The sequence below is a fragment of the Pteronotus mesoamericanus genome, unplaced genomic scaffold, assembly GCF_021234165.1.
Source record: "Pteronotus mesoamericanus isolate MK-2021 breed Mesoamerican mustached bat unplaced genomic scaffold, CSHL_Meso_final contig_50, whole genome shotgun sequence".
Taxonomy (NCBI): domain Eukaryota; kingdom Metazoa; phylum Chordata; class Mammalia; order Chiroptera; family Mormoopidae; genus Pteronotus; species Pteronotus mesoamericanus.
Window position 1 is genome coordinate 31,433,659 of NW_026555186.1, and position 18,235 is coordinate 31,451,893.

Sequence of the window (18,235 nt, forward strand, 5' to 3'; positions counted from 1 at the left end):
TTCAAATACTATATACAGAGAATGTGAATTCCCTGAGTCTTGCTTGTAGGGTGGAGGGGATTGGGAGTGGATGCACATTCCTTGTGGATGCATAAGTCTTCAGTTCAGCCTTCTTCCTTATTGCTGCTGTTTCATATAGCAACTTCATTTGCTTTAAAGGGAAATTAAATCTCTTCTCTTAGCATTGAATTAAGGTAGAGAATAGCATGTTATTGCATCTGATGAGAGAATCCTTCTCACAGGTTTATTTGTGCCTATTTAATTGCAATCTTTTATTGCTGCAACTCCTCTTGAGAGTCTGTATTTGCTAGATTGAATTTTAAAACCCTAGTGGAGCTGAGTTCACAACCAGGCTGAATATTGTTCCAGAGAACCACACAGAAAGTTGAAACCTTCAGGAGTTATGCCTGGTATGGGTAGTTGGCTCCTTGTCTTTTCCTGGCTGCTAAAGAGTATTGTTCAAAGTTCGTCAAAATCATTTCATATTTCTACCAGGAAGCACACTATCTGCAAAACATTCACGTATGTGTGGGACAACCTGAATCACAGTTTTTAATGAGTATTCCAGACAATGTTTTCCCTGAAAAAGAAATATTATTTTTCAAAAGATGGGTAAAAATGACTTCATGTAGTGATAGTCATCTAAACTCAGGGGACCTGACCTATCTATTCCTGTCCCTCATGTTTTTCCTAACTTGGGAGCCATGGTGCAGGTTCTGTTAGGATCTCTGTAACTGGATGAGTAAGCATCTGTGAAACGGTGCTGTGAGCAAAAATGAAAGGTTTGTGACAAGTAATCATGCAATATGATCCCTTAGGGAAAGTTGAACTAGAGAGCCTTCAATGTCCCTTTCAACTCTAAACTTCTATCATTCAATTCCATGTTCAGATGTAGAATCCTTGGGGAGGAAAAATTCAAATACTGAATGGAGGTCAGGACAGCTGGTTTCCTAACTTAGATTCCAATTGACTATATGACCTTGTACCAATCACTTTACCTTTATTCCTCAATCATTCATTTATAAAGCAAAGGTTCTTCTAGCTCTGAGATGCTATCATTCTATGTACCATAAACATACAAATGTATAATAATATTTGACATTAATGGAGCAATTTCTAATGCCAAAAATTGTTTGAAGTGTCCAACATAACTCATTGGATCTTTATAATGACTCCACGTGGTAGGTACCATTAATGTTCCTGTATTTTCAGGAAAGGAATGAAGGCACAGCAATGTTAATTAATCTTCCCAAGTTTACTTAGCCAATAGGTGAGAGAGCCAGGATTTGAACCCAACCAATCTGGGCTTATACTCTTAACCACTGTCATACTGCCTAGAGCCTTCTAAGTAATCCATTAAAAATACTGGTCTCACTCAAATTGGAGTTATCAATGTCGTGATATTGCCATTATTACTTTTTTCAATAGTACTCATTTAGTATTAGGGTTAATACTAAATTAATTAGTTAACATTAATTAATTAAACAAGTTCATTCAGCAACTTATGTCTAGCACACTGCTAGACTCTCAGGGAATAAAATCTTATGTTCATGCTTTTCAGAGGGATAGTTGGTAAAACAAAGTCTACATATTTGAGGTAACTGTAGATGATTAGGACGTATCATTTTGTCAAGCAGACTGCAAATCTAGTGTGGTTTTAGACCAAGACTTTAATGTACTGCAATGCTTGGCAAAGGCCTAATGGAAGAATCAGGACTTGAGCTGACCTTGAAGGATGGGTACATTGGATTTAGATTGGCACAGGGGAAGGCATGCCACAGGGAGATGGGATGGCTATGGCAAAGAATCTAAAGACAAGTAAATGGATTCTGGATTCAATAAAAAGTTAGAGGTTGAGCAGAAAGACTGTTGGTTGACTAACTTGAGAAAGAGAAATGATGATATTAGAAGGCCTGGGGATATGGATTTTTGAGGAGGTAAAAAAGAGTGAAAGTCTAACTATAATATTAATGGATTCACATTGTCATGGATGGAAAGTGGAATGCTACTGTTGCATAGACACTATAGGAGGAAGGGTTTTATGAACCCATAAATTGTATTAAATTAAGCAAAGGCCATGGAAAATGAAGTGAGGAAATGCTGCTGAACAATATTAGAAGAAAGCCACCTGCCACCCTTGCACTGAGCATTTCTCATTGACTGGGCTGTCAGAGATCAAACTGCAAGGGACCCCACAGCTGCTCTCTCCTCCAGAAAATTAAAAAAAAAAAACCTGCAAGGGATTACTGAATAAATTCGTATTAGGAATAGGAACAGGTATAAGGTCATGAGGAATATGACACAGATCAGATAAAGGAAGGAAAGAAGTAAGACAGGAGCAGAAGACCCAAGATAAAGTTTTTGAAGGAGATGACAGGGCAAATCTACATACATATGAAGACAAAATTGGCTACTAGTGAGCAAAAGGCTTAAGATGCAAGAGAGAAGAGGAATGGGGTCCTAGAAGTTACCCTAGGAGTTGAAAGGCTGAGATCAGTAACTTGAGCAGTGGAGCTGGGATAGACAATGAGAAATATGCTTTTTTTTTGCAATAATATTCCAATTTTAATTAATTCAACAATTACTAAGCAAGCATCTACCATGAACAACACCTGGGCCAGGTATTAGGAAGACAAGAGAAGCAGAATTCAGTGTCAATAATATATAACCTAAGTCCAAGTCAGGTGAGAGACATGCTTTCTTTCTGATACTGGAAGAAGTTTCAAGGAGAACATCGAATGCTGAGTTACCTTCAAATTTCCCTGTTACATTAGGGAAACCAGTCAAAAGCCTGAGAGAGAGATATTTGAGCTTTGAAAAAAGAGAGAACAATTTAGAGAATGTACCAGGGAATTAGTAAAAAGTGAATGGAAGACTTCCTGGCAGTAGCAAAGGTTAAATTTAAATTAATATGAAGGAGGTAAATCAAGTAAGAGCCATGGGCAAGCTAATAATTAGGTGCCCTTTTGAACTAGTATTCTTTAAATATTTATTCAACCTTTCTTAAAAAATGGAAATGAAGTTAACTAGAGAATGTAACAGGATTGATTTACATTTTATCAATTCTGTCCGTTAGAAGTTCTATGTGATGACCTTGGTTTAGAATCCCTTAAAGTTTCCTTCTGAGATTTATATAAAGAAGAGGGAGGGAATAATCCTAGGAATTGAAAGAAAATGGAATTTTCAGCTTCAGCAGTGGGGCTTGGCCATCTTTAAGTCTAGCTAAGGTAGCACAGTTGTGTGGATTCCTCCAAAGGTACTTTGCTGTCCACACGTTTAAGTGGGGAGCCAGGTTCATTTGGTATCAATGTTATCAGGCAGTCATATATATTAAAAGTGATTCAGTTTGCTCCTCCAGCATAGTGAACCTGTTGTGTCTGTTTTGTATTAAAAAGAATTAAAAGAAACAAAAATAATATTTTCTGACATAGTGATCAATTTATATAAAAAATGGGAGTATTACATTTTAAAAGTGAGAATGGGTAAAGCATCCTAGGTGGAAATAAAGTTTCATACTTCATTCAAAGTGATAAAACATCATATATCAGTAGACTGTGATAAGTTATATGTGTATAGTGTTAGTACCTAGAGCAACAACTAAGAAAACTATACAAAGTGATATACTCAAAAACACTAAATAAATCAAAATAGATTTTAAAAAATGTTCAAATAACCCACATAAAGGAGAGAAAGGGAAAAAGGAATAATTAAATGATTAGCAGAGAGCAAACAGAAAACAAACAATAAAATGACAGATTTAAACCCTACAAAATAAATATTATAAATGTAAATGGTCTAAATATACCAGTTAAAAGACAGATTGGCAGAGTGAATTAAAAGAAAATCCAAATGTATGCTGTCTATAAGAAACTTCAAATATAATGTCATAGACAGGTTAAAGATAAAGGATGGAGAAAGATATACCATGCAAACATTAATCAGACAATAAAAGTAAGAACTGACATATTAATACCAGATAAAGTAGACTTCAGAGCAAAAAAAAAAAAAAACTGTTAGGGACAAGAGGAATACTACATAATAATAAATGGAGACCTTTCTCTGGACTTCCAGTCAAGATGGCTACATAGGTAAAAAAGGCTCACCTCCTTGCAGACCACATCAAAATTACAACTAAAATGTAGAACATCCATTACTCAGAACGATCAGAAATCGAGCTGAATGGAGGTCTGATAAACACGGAATTAAAGAAACCATGTCCCTCCAGACTGGTAGGAACGGGGGAGATGTGAAACAGGCTGGTCCCACATCTACATGTGGTAGATACAAATTCCAAAGGGATATGTTGGGGGTGAGGAGTCCCAGGCCCACCCTAGACCCCCCAAGCCCAGGGTTCCAGTGCCAGAAAAATAACTCCCCACAACTTCTGGCTGCAAAAACCAGCAGGGATTGAGTTGGTGGAAGAAGCTGCAGAGTCCCAGCAGTCCCTCTTAAAGAATCTATACATGGACTTACTAGGACTGACTCCCTCTGAGCTCCAGCACTGGGGTAGCAGCTTGAAAAGTACCAGTGGCATATATGGAGGAACTGAAGTATCTGGCATCAATGTGGGAGATGGGGGACAGTTTTCTCCCAGACAGAAAGGTGAGCAGAGGCCATTGTCCCTTTTTTGAACCCTCGCCTCACAGAACCACAGAGCTTATAGGCTGGTACCATATCTGAGACTCCATCAACCTGGCTAACACTCTTTGCCATGCCCTGAGATCCCCTGAGACTCCATCCCATCCAGCTTATGGGCCCACCCAAACTGTTAACTGTGACTTTTCCATATGAATGGCTGGTCTTGTCTTCTGCTTCACAACTTCTTAAGTCCTATCAAACAAGCAACAGTTGGCCTCAGTGAGCCCCAAGCCCCTGTACCACTTGCTAAGTGGGCCCAGGCAGGGCACTAGCAGCAGCCAGCCTAGATTCACAGCTTGGTTTTGCCTGGGAATCTCCAAGTTCAGCACAGTAGCAGCCATCTCAGATTGCTTTATAGCTCATGCAGGGTGGACCCAGGCAGAACACTAGTTGAGGCTGACCTTGACCTGCACCAGCCGGGAAACCCCAGAGCCTGCACACATAGTGGACAGCTACAAACCACATCAGAGCACCACCATCCTACCCCTGCACAGCTGATCCTTCACAGAGGGTGGAGGTTGGTGGACAGTGGTCACAGCCAGTCCTTGCAGCTGACTGGCCTGGCTAAATCCCTCCCATTGACCTTCCAACACCAATTAAGGCTCAACTACAGGAGGAGGATGTACTCAGCCCACACAGAGGGCACAACTCGAGTAGTCAGCTTGGGTGATAGGGCAGGCTGTGCCACTGGACCCTACAGGACACCTACTTCATTAGGCCATGCTACCAAGACAAGGAGTCATACAAGCTCTACCTAATACATAGAAACAAACACAGGGAGGCTGTCAAAATGAGCGGACAAAGAAATATGGCCCAAATGAAAGAACAGATCAAAACTCCAGAATAAGAACAAAACAAAATGGAGAAAAGCAATCTTCATGCAGAGTTCAAAGCACTGGTTATGAGGATGCTCAGGGAACTTAATGAAGACCTCAACAGAATAAGAAAGACCTAGTCAGAAATGAAGGATAAGTTAATTGAAATTAAAAAAAATAATTACAGGAGAGCAGCAGTAGATTGGATGAAGCTGAGAATCAAGTCAATGATTTGGAACATAAGGAAGCAAAAAACAACCAATCAGAACAAGAAGAGGAAAAAAGAATCCACAAAAATGAGGACAGTATAAGCAGCCTCTAGGACAACTTCAAGAGTCCAACATTCACATCATTAGGAGTGCCAGAAGGAGAAGAGGAGGAGCAAGAAATTGGAAATGTATTTGAAAACATAATGAAAGAAAACTTCCCTAATTTGATGAATGAAATACACACGTAAGTCCAGGAAGCAGAGAGAGTCCCAAACAAGATGGTTGCAAAGAGGCTCACTCCAAGACACATCATAATTAAAATACCAAAGGTTAAAGATAAAGAAATAATCTTAAAAGCAGCAAGAGAAAAGCAGTTAGTTACCTACAAAGGAGTTCTCATAAGGCTGTCAACTGATTTCTCAAAAGAAACTTTGAAGGCTAGAAGGGATTGGCAAGAAATATTCATAGTTAGGAAGAGCAGAGGCCTACTGCCAAGATTGCTCTAACCAGCAAAGCTATCACTTAGAATCAAAAGGCAGATAAAGAGCTTCCCAGGCAAGAAAAAAACTAAAGAAGTTCATCATCACCAAACCATTATTACATAAAATGTTAAAGGGACTTACTTAAGAAAAAAGATCAAAACTATGAACAATAAAATGGCAATAAACACATATCTATCAACAATTGAATCTAAAAAACAAACTATGCACACAAGAAGAACAGAGACAGAATCATGGACATGGAGAATATTTTGATGGTTGCCAGAGAGAAGAGGGCTGTAGGGGAATGGGTGAAGGGGTCAGGGGATTAAGAAGTACAAACAGGTAGTTAGAAAATAGCCATGGGGATGTAAGGTACAGTATAGGAAACTGAGTAGCCAAAGAACTTATATGCATGATCCATGGACATGAACAATGGTGCGGGGATTGCCTGAGGAGGTGTGAGTACTTGATGGAGGGGAGCAAATGGGGAAAAATTGGGACAACTGTAATAGCATAATCAGTAAAATATAATAAAGAATAAATAAATAGGCCTGCCCACCAAGAAGTCATAACAATCCTAAATGTGTAAACCAAACAACAGTGCTTCAAAATACATGAAGCAAAAACAGATAGAAGTGAAAGAATAAACAGAAAAATTATAGCTAGTTATGCCCTACTCTCAGCAATTGATAGGACTATACAGAAAATAAGTAAAGTTTTAGAAAAATTAAACAACAGGATCTAATTAATACTTACTGAATGTTATATCCAACAACAGCAGAATATACATTCTAAGACTCATGAAACATTCACCAAGGTAGACCCAACCATATATTGAGTCAGGAAGCCAAACTCAACAAAAATTTTTAGTAAAATTATAAGAAATATATTCTCTGACAACACTAGGATCAAGCTAGCAATCAGTAACATAAAGACAACAGTAAACTCTTCAAACACTTGGAAATTAAACAACATGCTCCTAAATAATCAATGGGTCAAAAAGAAAGTCTCAAAGGAAAAAAAACATACAATTAAATAATGAAAATATAATAAATTCTATTAAAAGAATGAAAAGATAAGCCACAGACTGGAAGAAAATATTTGCAAATTACATATGTGTTTAACAACTTGTATCCAAAAATATACAAAGAACTCTTCATACTCAGCAAGAAAGTAAATAATCCAATTTAAAACTGGGAAAAAAGATTTGAATAGACACCTCATCCAAGAGGATCTACAAATGGAAATAAGCATATGAATGGATGCTCAACATCATTTGTCACAGAGAATTGCAGAGGTCTTGGAGATGAAGCAGTGTCAGATAAGCAGTCCTTCAGGCAGCTTACCAGGGAAGGAGTCCTCAGCAGACATAATAGCTTCAGTAAAGACACAGAGTAAAGAAATAATATATTGTGCTTTAAGAACTATGTGTAGTTTACCACTTCAGGAGGGCAAAATATGCAGTAGATAATGATGAGAGATAAGGCTACCTGGACACCTATGTAGCCATGCTAAGGAATTTGGACTTAAAGTCACCAGAGGTAAATAACTTATCCCAAAAAGTGATTACATGAGGATTTTTTACCTTGTTCTGTTTTTCTCCGAAGTCTGTACTTTTTACACTAAATCATACTTACTTCATAGACATTTTTGAAGTTAACTATTTAACACAAAGACATAAATAAATCATATTGTAACTAGGGAAAAAATAGCAATTTGGAAAATATTTCAATAGCATTATTTTGGAAAAGCTAGTGTTATATAATCTGACTTTGAACATTCTTTGAACTTTGAGTCATTGATTAGACATGTTTTACTCTCAAATTATAATCTCAAAACCATGCACTCTATTTGTTTTTTGTTTGTTTTTTTTAAAGATTCCATTTATTTTTAGAGAGGGGGGAGGGAGGTAGAAAGAAAGGGAGATAAACATTGGTATGTGAGAGAAGCATTAATCGGCTGCCTTTCGTGAGGTCCCACCTGGGGACCTGGCTGGCAACCCAGGCATGTGCCCTAACCGGGAATCAAACCTGCAACATTTTGGTTCGCAGACCAGCACTCAATCCACTGAGTCACACCAGCCAGGGCATCTATTTGGTTTTGTTAACTGTAAGTGATATTAAGCTAGCAAACTCTCCAGCATCTAATACTGGACTTACACGCAGTGGGTACTGAACAACAGGCATTCTGCTCTTTGCACATTCAGCCACTGCTTTCAGTAGCTGCCTAACATAGATGTAAACCTGAAACCATACCTTCACATCAAGGGCATCTCCATCAAGACACATCTGCTGGGCCTGATGGGAGCAGAGGTCTCTCCCAGTGCAGGCATCAATTGATGTCAATCTTCTCAATGGATGTCAGGGGAGGCCCCGTTACTAAGGATGACTCTGCTGCCCCTACACCATTAGCATTTCCCAAAGAGGAACAGAGGCCCAAGGACTGTGACCTCTGCTGTGTTTACCAGTCACACGGCCTCAGAAGGGCGGGGAAGCACCCCTCTCAATGACCTCATGCTTCACCCTAATGTGAATGGTCTCCATCCTTTTTAACAAAACCATTCTAATAGAAAGGGCGCATGGAAAGTGCACTGTAGTCCCTTGGTGCAGAGCAGAGAGCAGAAAGGGAACATTTTATATTCCAGAATAAATTGTCGAAGTAGTAAATGTCATTGAGGTGAAGCCTGTAATGAGACAGGAGAGAAACATTGGACAGTTGAGGAAAGTGCAGAAGGAGAAAAACGGAAAGCCTGCAAACTAACCAGAAGAGAATTAAATGTATATAGATTCAGAAAGAGACTTCTGAACACAATTGTACCGATGGTGGTGGGAAGCCTAGCTCATACATGCCCCTATACAGGAAGTGGGTGGAGGATCCATTACTTCAATGAAAGTTCATTGCAAAACTATGTTTCCTATGTCTCTTTAGAAATTTAATTAAATACCCTGATTTTTATAATAAAAACTGGGAATGTAATTTTTCAGTAAGAACAAGTTTGGTTTTTTAACACCTTGTGTTACAGTCTGTAGCAGGTGAATGAATTGCAAGTGTTGTAGTTAATTCCTGGTAGGTGAATGAAGGGTAGAAATTTTTATAAAATTTTTAAAAAATTTATTGCTGTTTAGTTAGAGAGAGAGAGGAGGGGCTTCAATAATTTGCCATAACAAACTTAGCTGAATAGTGGGAACAGATGTTAGTTCTTTTATTCCTTATACGTTTACATATGCCTGAAACATTTCATAACTTTCAAAAGGTGAATTGGAGATACAGGCAACATTTAGGGAAAGGAGAGAGGGACCAAGGCAAAGATCAAAGGGGTCGGGGCTGAGAGCAAGAGGAGAACTAAGTAGGGAGAGACAAAAAAAAGAGGAGGGATGGTTTTGAACCCAGAAAGCTTTGTGAAGCTTTAGGTTACAGGTCACACCATGCTTTCAGCTAGTGATTTGCCCTACCAACTATTGCCCTGATTGAATAAACTCTCTAACCCTTTCTCACCAAATATGAGGTCAAACAGCTGCCCGCGACATTCTCATCTCTATAACCCAGACACAAAAGCAGTTCTTCCAAAGGAAAAAAAATAGACAGTAAATGCAATTCCTTCCAAAAGAAAAGAAACAACAATGAACATATATGTATGAATGAACCTAAAGCAACCCTAAACTACTTCCCTTTGGAGGCAGAAGCAGATGCTTTTGCCAAGTTCAAAATGAAATCCCATATCCCTCAGGACCCCTTTCCTGCCAATACTGTGTAATGCACATACAGGTTGTCTGCATAGTTAATCTTCCTCTATAGCATCTGGTATTTATCATCAGAAACAGATTGGTGAGAGATTTTGGAGAAGTTCTTCATATATTGTGGGTTTTAAACCTTCTTCTTCAAGTCTGTTTATTTAAAAGTGAAAAGTGCAGCTGAGCACAGGGAAATATGTGATAGAAGTAAGGGGATGGGTCATTCATACAGGGAACTCTCCTAATGTGCCACAAATGAATCACAGCCAGAGAGGTGACAGTAGAGAAAACTAAGATTTCTAACTAAAAGGCTTTGAGAATCTTCCAGCTTAGCTTCCTCACTTTCTACGCATGGCAGGCAGCTTTCACAAGGAACCCTAACCACAATGGCTAAGCCGAAACTGCTAGCTGCGTTTTCTGAAGTTCAGGGTTGCCTTAAGGTTTTCTTTTTCCCCCCAAATGGAGAAAATGGAACAGTTGTAGGGATCAGCAGTGCATTTGACTGGCCTGGGGAAATCAGGACTCTATACCTCGGGGCTAATGCTTCCAAATGTTGGTGACAGGAAACAAGGCTTCGCGATCATCCCCAAGACACAGAGCTGGGATCCTGCCAGACACCTCGGGCAGGCCACACGTTTGCAGAACAGAACACCAGGCTGGACCCTTCTTGCTTCTTTCCTGCTAGAGTCCACCCTTCTCTGTGGCCTGTGGCTTTGATTGAGAAATTCAGGAAAATCTAGAAATGAACAAGTCAGTAAAAGATTAGAGAAGTGTTTACCCATTGGGGCAGAGCTGCAACTTAGAGCATTTTACAACTGTGGTAAATAAAAATAAAAATCGATTAAAAATTAGAACAATGAGAACTCAGAAATGAAAGTAATTAGACAAAGTTCATGTGGAAAAGCTGTATCCGATGTATTTTAAGACAAAGTAGGTTTCCTCATTCTTTTCCTTAGCTCCTTGTGTGAATATTTACTTTAGTGCTACAATGCTCCTAAAGTGAAAGTATTAATAATGTCTTCATTTTTAATGTAATGTTCTCCAGCTTTTTCTATATTGGCAGAAAGTAATAAATTTTGGATTTCTTAAAGTTTAGCAGCTTGTGGCTCCATGTGTAATAAAAATAAGTAAAGATAAAGGTTAACTTAATTAGTAAATTGGCAGTTACCTGAATTAACTGTTCTTTAAATTTTAATTTACTCAACATGACATTTTGTGATTGTCAATTCTAATATATTTTAATATTCCTAAGCCAGAAAGCATGTTAAACTTTGTGTGGAGAGAGAGAGAGGCTGACTCAGAAGGATGGGCACCAGAGGTGAATTCTAATGAGTTGGGGTCTGGGCCAGATTCTGCCACACGTTGGCCTGAGCAGTTCACTTCAATTCCCTGAGCTTCAGGGTCCTGTTTCATGCAAAGGAGGGCACTGATCACCCTTCTGCCGGGCTGGTGGGATGTTGTAAGAATCCAGAGAGATAATACCTGGTAGAGATGTTTCTAACCTGCAGCATTGTGTACAAGTTTATATTTTGTTTGTGGCATTGTTTTTAAAACAAATGGTTTCATACACATTTTAGTTTTCCTGAAAAATAATAGTTTTCAGAAAAGGAATTGGGAAACTTTTTTATTTTTCTTGTAGCTGTAAAATATCAAGAGGTTTCATTTCCCTACCTTGGTCAACTCTGCTCTGCTCTGGTCCTCTTGGAAACTCAGCCTCTTCCCTCGGATTCTCTTACCCCTCACAGTCAGATTGGAGACCGTTCCCACTCCCCACTCCCACCTCCCACCTCCCTAGAGCTGAACACCACCCTGCTGGCACATCCCACAGTGAAAATGTCTGAAGTGGGGAAGGCTAGGGAAGGATTCTGACTACAACTGCAAAGCTGGCTTAGAATCAAGGAGGCATGCCAGTCATTCATGCAGGAAACGTTTACTGGGCACCAACAATATGCCAGGCACTCTTCTTAGGTGCACTAATAAACAAAACGGGCAAAAATTCTTTCTCTCATGGAGCTTACATTCCAGAATAAGAGGCCAAGGACATCAAAGTCCCAGAGGGATCAGACAGGAGGGAGAATGGATGAAACGCAATGGACAACAGTATGAAACCCAGGAGGTGTTCATCTGTATCCGCAGTTCCACAGCCCACAGACATGCACAGACCCAGACCTGGCCATCATGGCAGTGGATATCAACAGGGAGTAATTAAGTATATTTTTCTTATGAATTTAAGACATATACAATAACATGGTATAAAGAGACCAAAATTAGTTCAACGGTAGTATTTTTTTTTTTAATATTTCGTGCCATTTTCTACCAGCACATGAACAAAAGCAGAGTTTAGTGCAGGAGCATGCCTGCGCCTCCTGGAATTCACCTGTACCATGAAGGCAGGGAGCTAGTGTTCAAGGCCAGTCCCTCTAAAAAGCACACATCCCTCTGCTACCCACTGTGTGCACCTGGTCTGCAGGAATCAGCTGCTGCCCAGATTCTGGTTCTCAGTCAAGTTCTGCCTCAATGCTGGAATCTGGTCAGTTGACACAGTTCTTCAGGTCTGTTTGCTTTAAGCGCCCAACTTGTCTGTGAATGAAACCAAAGCTGAGAGAATCAATGAGGAGCCCAGAGGAAGCCAATGAGGCAGAACCTCAACCAAGATTCAAGCCTTCTAACCCCAGCTTATATACACATAGCATATATTTTTATGGAAGACAAATATAATTGTTTGCGTTTTATTGTCACTTTTCTTCTGGTGATGTGGATGGCATATTGGACTTTATCTGAGATTATCAGTACTGATTATTCATGTTCTTCTCAAATAAAAACTACTTAGTTTTATTTTGAGAGTGAAGAAGGCAATAGATGCTCCTGCAAGAAAAGAAATTGAAAAACCCTGATTTGTATATCTGGGGTAAGGTCTCAGGACCAGAATAAATGGAGACCATTCCTAGCAGAGCATAAGAGCATAAATATATTTATCATATCACATCAGTGTTAACAAAAATCAGATTGATATAATTTTCAAAGAAGAAACTAAAGATAGTCTCAAGCTGTGTTCATAGTAATATGGTCTTTCTGAAAGATAATTAGTTTGTTTATGTACCACATTAACATAAAAGATTTTTAAAACCAGTGAGCATCTTTTAATTAAAATCAGTGCATTAAATGAAGTTATAAAAGCAGTTCTATCAGTTGAAACTAAGGCAACTGTCTCCATCCAAGGTAGGGTTGCCAGATAAAATACAAGATGCCTGGTTTAATTTGAATTTCATATGAATAACATAATTTTTTTCATATAAGTAAAAACCTCAAATCTAACTCAGCTTCCTGTATTTTTAGTTGTTAAATATGGCAACTATAATCTAAGGGGACAAATTTTGCTTCCCAATACTGCTCCTGATTAATTCCAAAGTATATGATATCCAATTAATTTGGAAAATAATTCAATAAAATTTTATATCTCACTGAAGCAGGATTTCTCGACATCAGCACTACTGACATTTTGGGCCAGATAATTCTTTGTCGTGGGGGCTGTCCTGTGTATTACAAGATGTTCGGCAGCATCCCTGGCCTCTACTCAGTAGATGCCAGTAGCATCTCCTGGTTGTAACAACCAGGAATATCTCCAGACATTGCCAAATAACCCCTGGGGGTAGGGGGAACAAAATTATCCCTGACCAAAGACCACTGTTTTGAGGACGGAAACTTAACAGAGGTAAGTGTGCCACGTATATTTTAGTAGAAAAGTAGCTTGTCCTGGTCTTGAAGACAGAAGGGAAAAGTCATACTTTATGTAGTTTTCATTTTAAAGCATCTCAGGAGAGAAACCAGAGGAGAACTGATGGGAAATGGTTGAGGGGGGATGAGCTGGTGGACATGGGACTGTTTTGCAATCTGAGGCTCTATTAGAGAAGCTTCTGTTTCTCTAGAGGCTTTGAGGAAAAGATTGTAGGAAGAACTTGTGAGAGGGTTCAGGTTCCCAACGGAGTCTTATCCAGGCTCTGCAAGAGGAGTTAGTACAGTCCACTGACTTCAGGAAAAGGAGTGTTTTATTTGGATAGCAATAAGTGAAATTCCAACCTAGACCACCTAGCTGAATAATTATGCCTGTGTGTCCAAAAAAACACAAATTGCCAAGAGCTGTGTGGAGAACCAGATTGGGAACTGTTTGCTATAAGATTTTCAGAAAATAATCTGACAGGGAATTTTGCTAGGTGCTGTTGCTTCAATTTCCCTCAAGAAAACATGTGAATTCAGCTTGCTTTCTAAACCAAGAAAGTAAAGTGGTCGTGCATATTGTGAGGAAGTTTTTAAAGCATTAACCTTTCAAGTCTTTGTGACTTTAATTACTGTTGTTTGGTTTTATAGAAAGAGTCACTAATCATTCCTTCCTCCAAGGAATTTTTAGCTCTAATCCTATTTTCCACCCAAATTCTACATGATTGCCAGACTGGAATGAAAAATCAAATCTACTTCCAGTGAAGAGAGACTCAGAGGAGCAGTGGTACAAAGAAAAGTCCAAAGAGAATACATGAACTTCTTATTCTGCCTTTATTAATTTGAAATCTAAAACTTCATATTTTGTGAGGATAATGCAAAAATATTTTGAGTCATTCTAACTAAATGTAATGTTTTTTGTTTCTTTGTTGTTTAAGTTATATCAAGGCAATTCTGCTTTAAGAGCAAAGAAACTCAGTTCTAGCCCACAATTCTTCCTTTAGACAAACAACATACACCATGCCTAAGGATGGAGCAAAGACCAACTGCCCTTAAGATAAAGTCCAGAATCCTTACTGCAGTCTACAAGGCTCTAAGTTACCTGACAGGAGTAGATCAGTTTCCCCAACTCCTTGGGTAAGGTTAAGCCCCTCTAACATACAGACCTCAAAATAGAATGGCTCAAATAAGATCAAAGTTGGTTAATCTCTCACACAACAGATTAGAAGCATGCAGGTGGTCAGTGGTCCAGGGTTCATAGGGAACTTAATCCATGAAGTCATCCATTGACCCTAGTACTTTCTATGTTGTTGTTCCTTCACCCTGTAAGTCATTCTCCTTATCCATATGGTCAAAGCTGGCTCACCACCCCCTCCCTGTGTTCCAAACTATAGGAAGGTAGGCAGAGAGTACTCCTGAGATCAACACCTGTGCCAGAGTCAGAGGGGCAGGAAAGTTATCTGGGCAGAGGGAGAAGTTAAGTTACAGGATAGTCTCAAGGTCTCAAATGACCTTACGGGGAACACTGACCCAGAGATGGCCCTTAGCGTAAGGATGGGAAATCAGGCCTTTGTGTCCCTTGGCCAGTTATTGGTTTCAAGCTGCTCTAGGAAAGGGACATGGCCTTGGATGAGACAGCTGTTTTCAGCTGAGGCATTTCCCAAAGATGGCTGTCAGCCAGTAACCTTACAGACGGCTAGACGGCAGCACAGCACAGCAGCCATGACAGGATATAGCCTGGAAGTTGCAGAAACCCCTTTAATTTACATCTCCTTATCTAGAATGTCTAGGACGGCCACCATAGCTGCAGAGTAGGCTGGGAAATACAGTCGCTCACGGGGGACCATATGCCTCGCTGGGAAGGGGAGGGAGAATGGAAATTGGGGAAGACAGAAGAAAAATCATTGCTTCAGTCTGTTCAGTTTATTGACTATTTTAGATCAAAAACGATTTTCTTGAGGAAGCTACCCACAAAGCACAGAGGCAGAAAGAGCTAAAAACAGGGCAAGAGCTAAGAGGTTGCTTATACCCAATGATGTGTCAAATACTGATGACTACACCAAACTTAGGTAAATTTGGGAATGAGCCATCATGGATTTCACAGAGCTCTGTAGGAAGAAGTTCCTGGGAACAACTCCCAGGCTGCTCCCCCAAACCCCAAGCCGCAGAGAGAACCAAATAAAGCAATATCTTCATGAAAGGCCCAACTTGAGCTTTATCTATTTCTACCTCTGGAGTTAGATGCTTTTCTAAGACCTGCTATATATCAGAGCAAGTCACTTAATGCTGATATAAATGGTACTGAAATATGATTCTGCTTCTACAAAGATAACAGTAATTGTATTGACCAAAATCAGACACAAATCAGATAACACTAATACAATGTATTACTTTCTATTAGTGGTACTTGGATTTTCAACATAATAATGTTGTGTGGAAAGAAAAGAAACTAAGAAAAGTATAAGTGCCTGCTACCCCTTTCTTTTTTAATGTATTTTTTCTTTTTAAAAATTGTTTATTAAATTTATTGAGGTAACATTGGTTAATAGGATCATAAGTTTCAAGTGTACATTTCTAAGACACAAGATCTGTATATTGCACTGCAAACTATCCAATTAAAAAATGAGCAGAGGACCTGAACAGACACCTCTCACAAGAAGACATACAAACAACCAACAGATAAATGAAAAGATGTTCAGCCTCACTAGCTGTACAGGAAATGCAAATCAAAACCACAATGAGATATTACCTCATACCTGTTAGAATGGGTATTATCAACAAGACAAGCAATAACAACTATCAAAGAGGCTGTGCAGAAAAGGGTACCCCTCTTTCTAAGCAAAGCAGCCAGACAAATTCCCACCACTGACTGGGCCAGGGATTAGAACCTATTGTAAAAGGTGTCATCTATAAGCTAAACAGAGAGAGATCAGTAGCCTCCAAAGAAGCCTGATAAGATAACTCTCACCAATAGCAGCACTGTGTTAGCAGATCTTCTCTCCTCTCCCCTCCGCCCTCATCCACCAGCCTCTCCCACACACCAGTGCTGGAGTGCAGGGGACATAGCTGCACATAGAAAGGCCACAGGGATCCTCAAAATGGAACAAGTTTTGAACCTACCCCCAAAAAGCATTTAATTTCTTACCTCCAGAGGCATCTTTCCAGGATCCTCCATGTTGATATTTTAAGAACAAAATGATATCTCCATGAAGGGACCTACTCTGAGTCCTATCTATGTCCACCTCTGGGGCTTAGCCACAGCCAGACACATGGGCCAGGTGGGAGCAGTGACCCATCCAAAGCACGTGTGCACCAGGCACTATAGATGAAGATTAAGAAAGCAGGCTCCAGAATTCCCCACGTCGGTGTTTAAATCTTAGCTCTGCCACTTACTAGCAGTGTGACCTTGGAAAAGTCAAGTGTCCTCCTCAAGCCTCCATCTCCTCTTTTGTAAAATAGGAACATAAAAGTATTTGCTTCACGGGACTGCTATAAGAATTGAGGTAAAATTAGCTCTTGGCACAAGGCCTAGAATGTAGTAAGCACCCAATAAATGGCAGCTGTAGTAGTAGCTACCCCATAAATAAGCCTATTTGGAGGAAATTTACCCTAAGGCAAGAAAAAAGTGAACTTGACCCAGTAATAAAACCTCACAAATGGAGATTCGGAATACAGATTGGTGCCTAGCTCTTAGCTCTGTCTCCTGGCCCAACTTCCCAATAATTCATCATCATATAGAGAGGTGGGATTACAAGTAAATTATGAACAGAGCTGTTTTCATTAAAAACTTGTTAAAGATTTAGGGTGTTACAAGGCATTTTTGCTTTGGCAATACCACAACTTCCTAAAATATACGTACTCCAACTAACCAGGAAAGAGTTTGCCTCTCAAATTTGACTTCAAAATGCTGCACAGCTTTGGAATCCCACAGAATCCAAAGCATCAGAGGTTAATCAGCAGATTGGCAATGGTATCCCGCAGACATGACTGTGGTGCCTGGCTGATGGGACTACGGTACCTAGTAGACGTGAATACGGTTCCCAACAGATGGAATAATGATCTCCAACAGACACGAGTGCAGTCCCCAACAGACGTGACTGCGATCCCCCCAGATATGGTGGTATCTCCAGAAAAAGCAGACGCGTGCTCTGTGGATAGAGCAGAACTCGAGACCAGCAAGCAGGTCAGGCCTACTGAGACCAAGAGTGGTGCTGGAGCCCAAGGGTGTGGTACTGGCCAACGGTTGCGGGAAGAGAGGAAGAAAATGGAGTGGCTGCCATATTTATTTATGAACATGTGCAGATTATAGCCCAAAGTACAGAAACTTGGGGTATGATGGGAGTGGAGGAGACTGTGAATTGAAGCAAAGAAGGAAAACAAGGCAGGGAACTCCGGAGCACTCTTCTGTAGCCTGGGGTCCTCGTCAGAGTCAAATGAAGGGGCCCATTTACAGCACAGCACGTCAGTGAGGAAGTGGAAGGAGCGCTGCTGCAGGAGCCCGGGGCCCTGGGCTCTCCCCCGGGTCTGCCACTGGCCCTCTCTGGGGAAGTGACTGACCATCCATGGACCTCAGCGTATCTGCGAATAGAAAGGAAGGAAGAGGACTGCCCTTGAAAATGGAGGCCCTTTCTTTGATGATTTTATTC